The following is a 9,265-nucleotide window of genomic DNA, read 5'->3' as shown; positions in this document are numbered from 1 at the left end:
TGGGATAGCAGAACAAAGTGTGGCACTTATATTGATGTAATAGCGAATGCTTTTGGCCTTCTTTACACCACTACTGATCATTGTTCCTCACCATCAAGACAGCACAGACCAGGATGCCAGTTCTCCAGGAAGAAGATTCCTCTAAATTGTTCCATCCCTTCAACTAGAATCTCCAGGTCTCTGTCAGAGAATTATAGTACATTCTTCCCCTTTTCCAATACATTCAAACTCCAGTCTTGGAGTAAAATATGAGGTCTGCAGATGCTGGAGATCACAGCTGCAAATGTGTTGCTGGTCAAAGCACAGCAGGTTAGGCAGCATCTCAGGAATAGAGAATTCGACGTTTCGAGCATAAGCCCTTCATCAGGAATAAGAGAGAGAGAGCCAAGCAGGCTGAGATAAAAGGTAGGGAGGAGGGACTAGGGGGAGGGGCGATGGAGGTGGGATAGGTGGAAGGAGGTCAAGGTGAGGGTGATAGGCCGGAGTGGGGTGGGGGCGGAGAGGTCAGGAAGAGGATTGCAGGTTAGGAGGGCGGTGCTGAGTTGAGGGAACCGACTGAGACAAGGTGGGGGGAGGGGAAATGAGGAAGCTGGAGAAATCTGAATTCATACCTTGTGGTTGGAGGGTTCCCAGGCGGAAGATGAGGCGCTCCTCCTCCAGCCGTCGTGTAGTTGTGTTCTGCCGGTGGAGGAGTCCAAGGACCTGCATGTCCTCGGTGGAGTGGGAGGGGGAGTTAAAGTGTTGAGCCACGGGGTGATTGGGTTGGTTGGTTCGGGCGGCCCAGAGGTGTTCTCTGAAGCGTTCCGCAAGTAAGCGGCCTGTCTCACCAATATAGAGGAGGCCACATCGGGTGCAGCGGATGCAATAGATGATGTGTGTGGAGGTACAGGTGAACTTGTGGCGGATATGGAAGGATCCCTTGGGGCCTTGGAGGGAAGTGAGTGTGGAGGTGTGGGCGCAACACTCACTTCCCTCCAAGGCCCCAAGGGATCCTTCCATATCCGCCACAAGTTCACCTGTACCTCCACACACATCATCTATTGCATCCGCTGCACCCGATGTGGCCTCCTCTATATTGGTGAGACAGGCCGCTTACTTGCGGAACGCTTCAGAGAACACCTCTGGGCCGCCCGAACCAACCAACCCAATCACCCCGTGGCTCAACACTTTAACTCCCCCTCCCACTCCACCGAGGACATGCAGGTCCTTGGACTCCTCCACCGGCAGAACACAACTACACGACGGCTGGAGGAGGAGCGCCTCATCTTCCGCCTGGGAACCCTCCAACCACAAGGTATGAATTCAGATTTCTCCAGCTTCCTCATTTCCCCTCCCCCCACCTTGTCTCAGTCGGTTCCCTCAACTCAGCACCGCCCTCCTAACCTGCAATCCTCTTCCTGACCTCTCCGCCCCCACCCCACTCCGGCCTATCACCCTCACCTTGACCTCCTTCCACCTATCCCACCTCCATCGCCCCTCCCCCTAGTCCCTCCTCCCTACCTTTTATCTCAGCCTGCTTGGCTCTCTCTCTCTTATTCCTGATGAAGGGCTTATGCTCGAAACGTCGAATTCTCTATTCCTGAGATGCTGCCTAACCTGCTGTGCTTTGACCAGCAACACATTTGCAGCAAACTCCAGTCTTGACCAAGCAGGACAGTGTTGAAATTCTAGTACTCATCTAAATGGAATTTTAAATATGGCATGGGCACCATCCTTCAGAATACCAAATGAGTGAGTGACGTGCTATTCTGGGAACAGATGGAGCTAGAATCGGATGTGAGGGCTGCCGTAGGCACAGGATAGGCAATTAATGAGGTGTATTTGGTAAGATACGGTGAGAAAGCTTTCAAAAAGACTGGAAGCAACTCTCACTTAGCTAGAAAAATAAGATTTGTCCATTACTCATGATCCACAATGAACATCAAAAATCCAATAACATAATTAAAGAAGAGCAGGGGAGTTCAGTATTTATTCCTTATCATTGTAATTGTAATAGATTATCACATTATTTATTTATTATCATTGTGTGCAAACCAGCTGCCATGTTTCCTGACATTGCAACAATAATTATATTCAGAGAACTCAGGATTAAATAAGCTATGGGCTAGGGGTGTGAGGGGGGTGATGTTCCAAAAATTACATGGCTGGGGGTGTCATAATAGTATTGGGGTTAGAAAAGCACTGGAGGTTTGTACAAGATCCTACATACCTGCTGGGATGCACCAACACCAGTGTCCTTCACTAGGTCAACATCCCCAACATCAAGGCACCGACCGCTGTTGATTGGCTGGGCATGTCATCCGCATGACTGACACAAGATTCCCCAAGCAGGTGCTCTACTCCCAGTTTTGAAATGGCAGGCGAGCCCCAGGTGGAGAGAGAAAGTGCTTCAGTGATACCCTCAAGGTCTCACTGACAAAGTGTGACATTCCCACAGACACCTGGGGATCACTGACCCAAGACTGTCCAAAGTAGAGGAGAAGCATCTAGGAAAGCATAGAGCACATCGAACTCGCCAACCGGAAAAAATGGAAGCCAGGCAAAAATACCAAAAGGAGCGTGCTCCTACTCCTTCCTATAACCACCACCAGCCCCGAGTGTAACAGCCTGCGGCAGTCATAGGTACATAGACATAAAACATTATAGTGCAGTACAGGCCCTTCAACCCTTGATGTTGCACCGACCTGTGAAACCAATCTGAGGCCCATCTAACCTACACTATTCCATGTTCATCCATATGTCTATCCAATGACCATTTAAATACCCTTAAAGTTGGTGAGTCTAATACTGTTGCAGGCAGATCATTCCATGTCGCTACTACTCTCTGAGTAAAGAAATGACCTCTGACATCTTTCCTATATCTATCACCCCTTAATTTAAAGCTATGTACCCTCATGCTAGCTATCAACATCCGAGGAAAAAGGCTCTCACTGTCCACCCTATCTAACCATCTGATTGTCTTATGTATCTCAAAATAGTCACCTCTCAACCTTCCTTTCTCTAACGAAAATAGCTTCAAGTCTCTCAGCCTTTAGGCAACATCCTAGTAAATGTCTGAGCCCTTTCCAAAGTTTCCACGTCCTTCCTACAATGCAGTGACCAGAATTGTATGCAATACTCCAAATGCAGCCTCAGGAGAGCTTTGTACTGCTGCAACATGGCCTCATAGTTCTGAAACTCAAGCCCTCCACTAATAAAAGCTAAAATGCTGTATGCCTGCTTAGCAACACTATCAACCTGGGTGGCAACTTTCAGGGATCTATGTACATAGAACATAGAACAATACAGCACAGAACAGGCCCTTCGTCCCTTGATGTTGCGTCGCCTGTTAACTATTCTCAGCTTGTCCCCTTACGCTATGCCAAAATCATCCATGTGCTTATCTAAGGATTGTTTAAATCTCCCTAATGTGGCTGAGTTGACTACATTAGCAGGTAGGGCATTCCATGCCCTTACCACTCTCTGTGTAAAGAACCTGCCTCTGACATCTGTCTTAAATCTATCAGCCCTCAATTTGTAGTTATGCCCCCTCTAACATGCTGATGTCATCATTCTAGGAAAAAGACTTTCACTGTCTACCCTATCTAATCTTCTGATCATCTTGTATGTTTCTATCAAATCCCCTCTTAGCCTTCTTGCCAATGAGAACAGGTTCAAGTCTCTCAGCCTTTCCTCATAAGAGCTTCCCTCCAGACCAGGCAACATCCTGGTAAATCTCCTCTGCACCTTTTCCAATGCTTCCACATTCTTCCAGAAATATGGGGACCAGAACTGTACACAATATTCCAAGTGTGGCCGCACCAGCGTTTTGTATAATTGCAGCATGATATTGCGGCTCCGGAACTTAATCCCTCTACAAATGAAACCTAACAAACCGTATGCCTTCTTAACAGCACTATCCACCTGGATGATAACTTTCAGGGATCTATATACATGGATTCCAAGATCCCTCTACACATCCACACTACCAAGAACCTTTCCATAGACCCAGTACTCTACCTTCCTGTTATTCTTCCCAAAGTGCATCACCTCACATTTAGCTGCATTGAACTCCATTTGCCACCCCATAGCCCAATTCTGCAGTATATCCAAGTCCCCCGCAAGCTGTAACATTCTTCCGAACTGTCCATTACTCCACCAACTTTAGTGTCATCTGCAAATTTACTAATCCATCCACCTGTGCCTGTGTCCATGTCACTTATAAAAATGACAAACAGCAATGGTCCCAAAGCAGATCCTTATGGTACACCACTAGTAGCCAGACTCCAGGCTGAATATTTTCCATCAACCATTACTCACTGCCTTTTTTCAGATAGCCAGTTTCTAATCCAAACTGCTAAATCACCCTCAATTCCATGCCTCTGCATTTTCTCCAACAGCCTACCATGTGGAACCTTATTAAAGGCTTTCCTGAAGTCCATGTATACTACGTCAACTGCCCTACCCTCATCTATATGCTTGGTCACCTTCTCAAAAAACTCAATGAGGTTTGTGAGACACGACATGCCCTTGACAAAACTGTGTTGACTATCTGAAATCAAATTGTTGCTTGCTAGATTACTATAAATCTTATCTCTTATAATCCTTTCAAAAACCTTTCCTACAACAAAAGTAAGGCTCACTGGTCTATAATTACCTGGGTCATCTGTACTGCCCTTCTTGAACAAGGGCACAACATTTGCATCCTCCAGTCCTCTGGTACCAAACCAGTAGACAATGACGACTCAAATATCAAAGCCAAAAGCTCTGCTATCTCCTTCCTAGCTTCCCAGAGAATCCTCGGATAAATCTCATCCAGCCCAGGAGACTTGTCTATTTTCACTCCTTCTTGAATTGATGACACCTGTTCATAACTAACCTCGATCCTTTCTAGTCTAATATCTCATACCTCATTCTTCCCCTCTACAACATTCTCCTTTTCCTGAGTGAAAACCGATGAGAAATATTCTTTAACACCTCTCCAATCTCCATAGGGTTCACACTCAATTTCCCACTTCTATCTTTAATTGGCCCTATTCCTACACTAATCATCCTTTTATTCCTCACATACCTATAGAAAGCTTTAGGGTTATCCTTTATTCTACTTGCTAAAGACTGTTTGTGTCCTCTTTTTGCTCTTCTTAACTGTCTCTTTAAATCCTTCCTAGCTGATCTATAACTCTCCATCGCCTCATCTGAACCATCTTGCCTCCAACACATAAGCCTCCTTCTTCTTCGTAACAAGAGATGCAATTTTTGTTGTAAACCACGGTTCCCTTACCTTATCACTTCCTCCCTGCCTGACAGGGACATACCTATCAAGGGCACGCAGTATTGTTCCTTAAACCAGCTCCACATTTCCATTTTCTACCCCATTCTATGCATCCTAATTCCTGCCTAATCGCATTATAATTGCCGTTGCCCCATCAATAACTCTTGCCTTGTGGCATCTACCTATCCCTTTCCATCGCTAAACTAAACATAACTGAATTATGGTCACTCTGTCCAAAGTGCTCACCTACCACTAAGTCAAACACCTGGCCTGGTTCATTACTAAGTACTAGATCATGTGTGGCCTCCCCTCTTGGTGGCCCTTCGACATACTGTGTCAGGAAACCCTCCTATACACATTGGACAAAAGCTGATCTATTGATGAACTAAGTTATAGCATTTCCAGTCAATGTTGGGGAAGTTAAAGCCCCCCATAATGACCACCCTGTTCCTTTCACTCTTACCCAGAATAGTTTTGCCACTCTTCTCCTCCATATCCCTGGAACTTTGCAGAGGCCTATAAAAAACTCCTAGCAGTGTGATCTCTTTTCTCCTGTTTCTAACCTCAGCCTACACTACCTCAGTAGATGAGTCCTTATCAAAAGTTCTCTCAGCCACCGGTATACTATCCTTGACTAACAAAGTCACATCTCCCCCGTTTTACCACCTTGCCTGTTCTTAATGAAAGATCAAAACCCTGGAATCTGCAAAATCCATTCCTCACCCTGCTCTATCCATGTCTCAAAAATGGCCACAACATCAAAGTCCCAGGTACCTATCGATGCTGCAAGCTCACCTGTCTTATTTCGGATACGTCTGACGTTGAAGTAGACACATTTCAAGCCATTTTGCTGTCTGCCAGTATGTTCCTGTGACCCTGAAATCCTGTCCCTGTCCTTCCTACACTCATTCTCCTGTGCACTCAACTACACTTCCGGTTCCCATGTCTGAGCTAGTTTAAACCCACCCAAATAGCCCCAGCAAATTTCACACCCACGATATTAGTACCCCTCTGGTTCAAGTGAAGACCATCCTGTTTGTACAAGTTCCACCTTCCTGAGAATGAGCCGCAATTATCCAAGAACCTGAAACCCTGTCTCCTGCACCATCCTTACAGCCATGTGTTCAGCTGATATCTCTCCTTATTCCTTGCCTCGCTATCACATGGCACGGGTAACAAAGTGATAACAACTCTGTTTGTTCTAGCTCTCAGCTTCCACCCTAGCTCCCTGCCTTACATCCCTATTCCTCTTTCTACCTATGTCGTTGGTACCTGCATGGATAATGACTTGAGGCTGGTCACCCTCTCCCTTCAGGGCCTCAAAGATACGATCTGAGACATCACGGACCCTGGCACCTGGGAGGCAACGCGAGTCTCGTTTGTTCCCTACAAACCTTCTATCTGAGCCTCTAACTATTGAGTCCCCAATGACTAACACTCTCCTCCTTTCCCTCCTTCCCTTCTGTGCAACAGAGACAGGCTCTGTGCCAGAAACCTGGGCCCCACTGCATACTCCTGGTAAGTCATCCCCCTCAACAGCATCCAAAACGGTATACATGTTTTTCAGGGGAAAGACCATAGGGGATCCCTCCACTGCCTGTTTTTTCCCCCTTTGAACAGTTACCCAGCTTTCTTCATGCCTAGGAGTAACTACTTCCCCGTAACTCTTATCTATTACAGACTTTGCCTCCCGAATGATCCAAAGTTCATCTAGCTCCCGCTCCAGTTCCCTAACACGCTCTTGGAGGAGCGAGAGTCAGGTGGACATAGACACTGAGATCTCTCTGTTCATCCACATTATCAAGAATCTTACCATTAACCCAATATTCTTTATTTCTGCTTCTCCTTCCAAGTGAATCACCTCACACTTTTCCACATTAAACTCCATTTGCCACCTCTCAACCCACACTGCAGCTTATCTGTGTCCACTGTAACCCACAACATCCTTCGGCACTATCCACAACTCTACCAACCTTAGTGCCATTCGCAAATTTACCAACCTCATCCAGGTCATTTATAAAAATGTCAAACAGCAGTGGCCCCAAAACAGATCCTTGCAATACACCACTAGTAACTGAACTCCAGGATGAACATTTCCCATCAACAACCATCACCCTCTTTCAGCTAGCCAATTTCTGATCCAATTCACTAAAGCACCCTCGATCCCATGCCTCCATAGTTTGTGCAATAGCCTACTGCAGGGAACCTTATCAAACGCCTTACTGAAATCCATGTACACGATATCAACTGCTTTACCCTCATCCACCTATTTGGTCACCTTCTCAAAGAACTCAGTAAGGTTTGTGAGGTGCTACATACCTTCACAAAACCATGTTGACTATCCCTAATCAACTTATTCCTTTCCATATGATTATAAATCCTATCTCTTATAACCTTTTCCAACACTTACCCACAACTGAAGTAAGGCTAACTGGTTTCTAATTGCCAGGGTTGTCTCTACTCCCCTTCTTGAACAAGGAAGCAACATTTGCTATCCTCCAGTCTTCTGGCACTACTCCTGTAGACAATGACGACATGAAGATCAAAGCCAAAGTTTCCCAGAGAATCCTAGGATAAATCCCACCTAGTCCAGGGGACTTATCTATTTTCACACTTTCTACAATTGCTAACACCTCCTCCTTGTACACCTCAATCCCATCGATTCTGGGAGCCTGTATCTCAGTATTCATCTCAACAACATTGTCTTTTTTCAGTGTGAATACTGATGAAAAATATTCATTTAGTACTTCCTCCATCTCCTCTGACTCCCTGCACAACTTCCCACTATTGTCCTTGATTGGCCCTAATCTTACTCTAGTCATTCTTTTATTTCTTACATACCTATAGAAAGCCATATGGTTTTCCTTGATCCTATCTGCCAACGACTTCTCATGTCACCTTCTGGCTCTTCTTACCTCTCTTTTTAGGTCTTTCCTGGCTAACTTTTGACTTTCAAGGGACCTATTTGAGCCTTCATGTCTCATCCTAAAATAAGCCTTCTTTTTCCACTTGACAAGAGCTTCAACTTCTTTAGTGAACCACGGCTCGACAATTTCCTCCCTGCTTGACAGGTGCATACTTATCAAGAACACTCAGTAGATGTTCCTTGTGTAAGCTCTACATTTCAATTGTGCCAATTCCCTACAGTTTCCTTCCCCATCCTATGCATCCTAAATCTTGCATAATTGCATAATAATTGCCTTTCCCCCAGCTATAACTTTTGCCTTGCGGTATATACCTATTCCTTTCCATCGCAAAAGTAAACATAATTGAATTGTGGTCACTATCACCAAAGTGCTCACCTACCTCCAAATCTAACACCTGGCTGGGCTCATTACCCAGTACCAAATCCAATGTGGCCTCGCCCTTTGTTGGTCTGCCTACATACTCAGTCAGGAAACTCTCCTGCACACATTGGACAAAAACTGACGAATCTAAAATACTTGAACTATAGTATTCCCAGTCAATACAGGTACAAAATCCTTTATTCAAAACACTCAGGACAAGCTGGTTTTCAGAACATGGAATTTTTCAAATTTCAGAATAAGTGACAGTTTGACAGTGCAATTTTAAAAAAGCCTTACTGAAAAGTAGACTCACTGTGAGTACTACAGGCCCTGAGAAAGAATTGAGGCCTGCCAGTGCTTGGTCATGCCCACCCACTTCACATCTGAGTGACACGCATCAAGTGGGTGTGGAGTTGGGTTAACTGTTTGCATGCCAAACAACCTTGTTAATGAGAAACACTTTGTGGAAAAAAACATCAGATTTCGGAGCTTTTCGGATTTTGGATAAAGGGTTGTCTACCTGTATTTGGAAAGTTAAAATCCCCCATAACAACTACCCTGTCACTCTCGCTCCTCTCGAGAATCATCTTTGCTATCCTTTCCTCTACATCTCTAGAACTATTTGGATGCCTAGAAAACTGCCGATAGGGTGACTTCTTTCTTGATTCAAGCCTCAGCCCATACTACCTCAGTAGATAAGTCTTCAAACATCCTTTCTGCCACCATA

This window comes from Hemiscyllium ocellatum, chromosome 23, assembly GCF_020745735.1.
Source record: "Hemiscyllium ocellatum isolate sHemOce1 chromosome 23, sHemOce1.pat.X.cur, whole genome shotgun sequence".
NCBI lineage: Eukaryota > Metazoa > Chordata > Chondrichthyes > Orectolobiformes > Hemiscylliidae > Hemiscyllium > Hemiscyllium ocellatum.
This window is presented reverse-complemented; position numbering follows the sequence as displayed.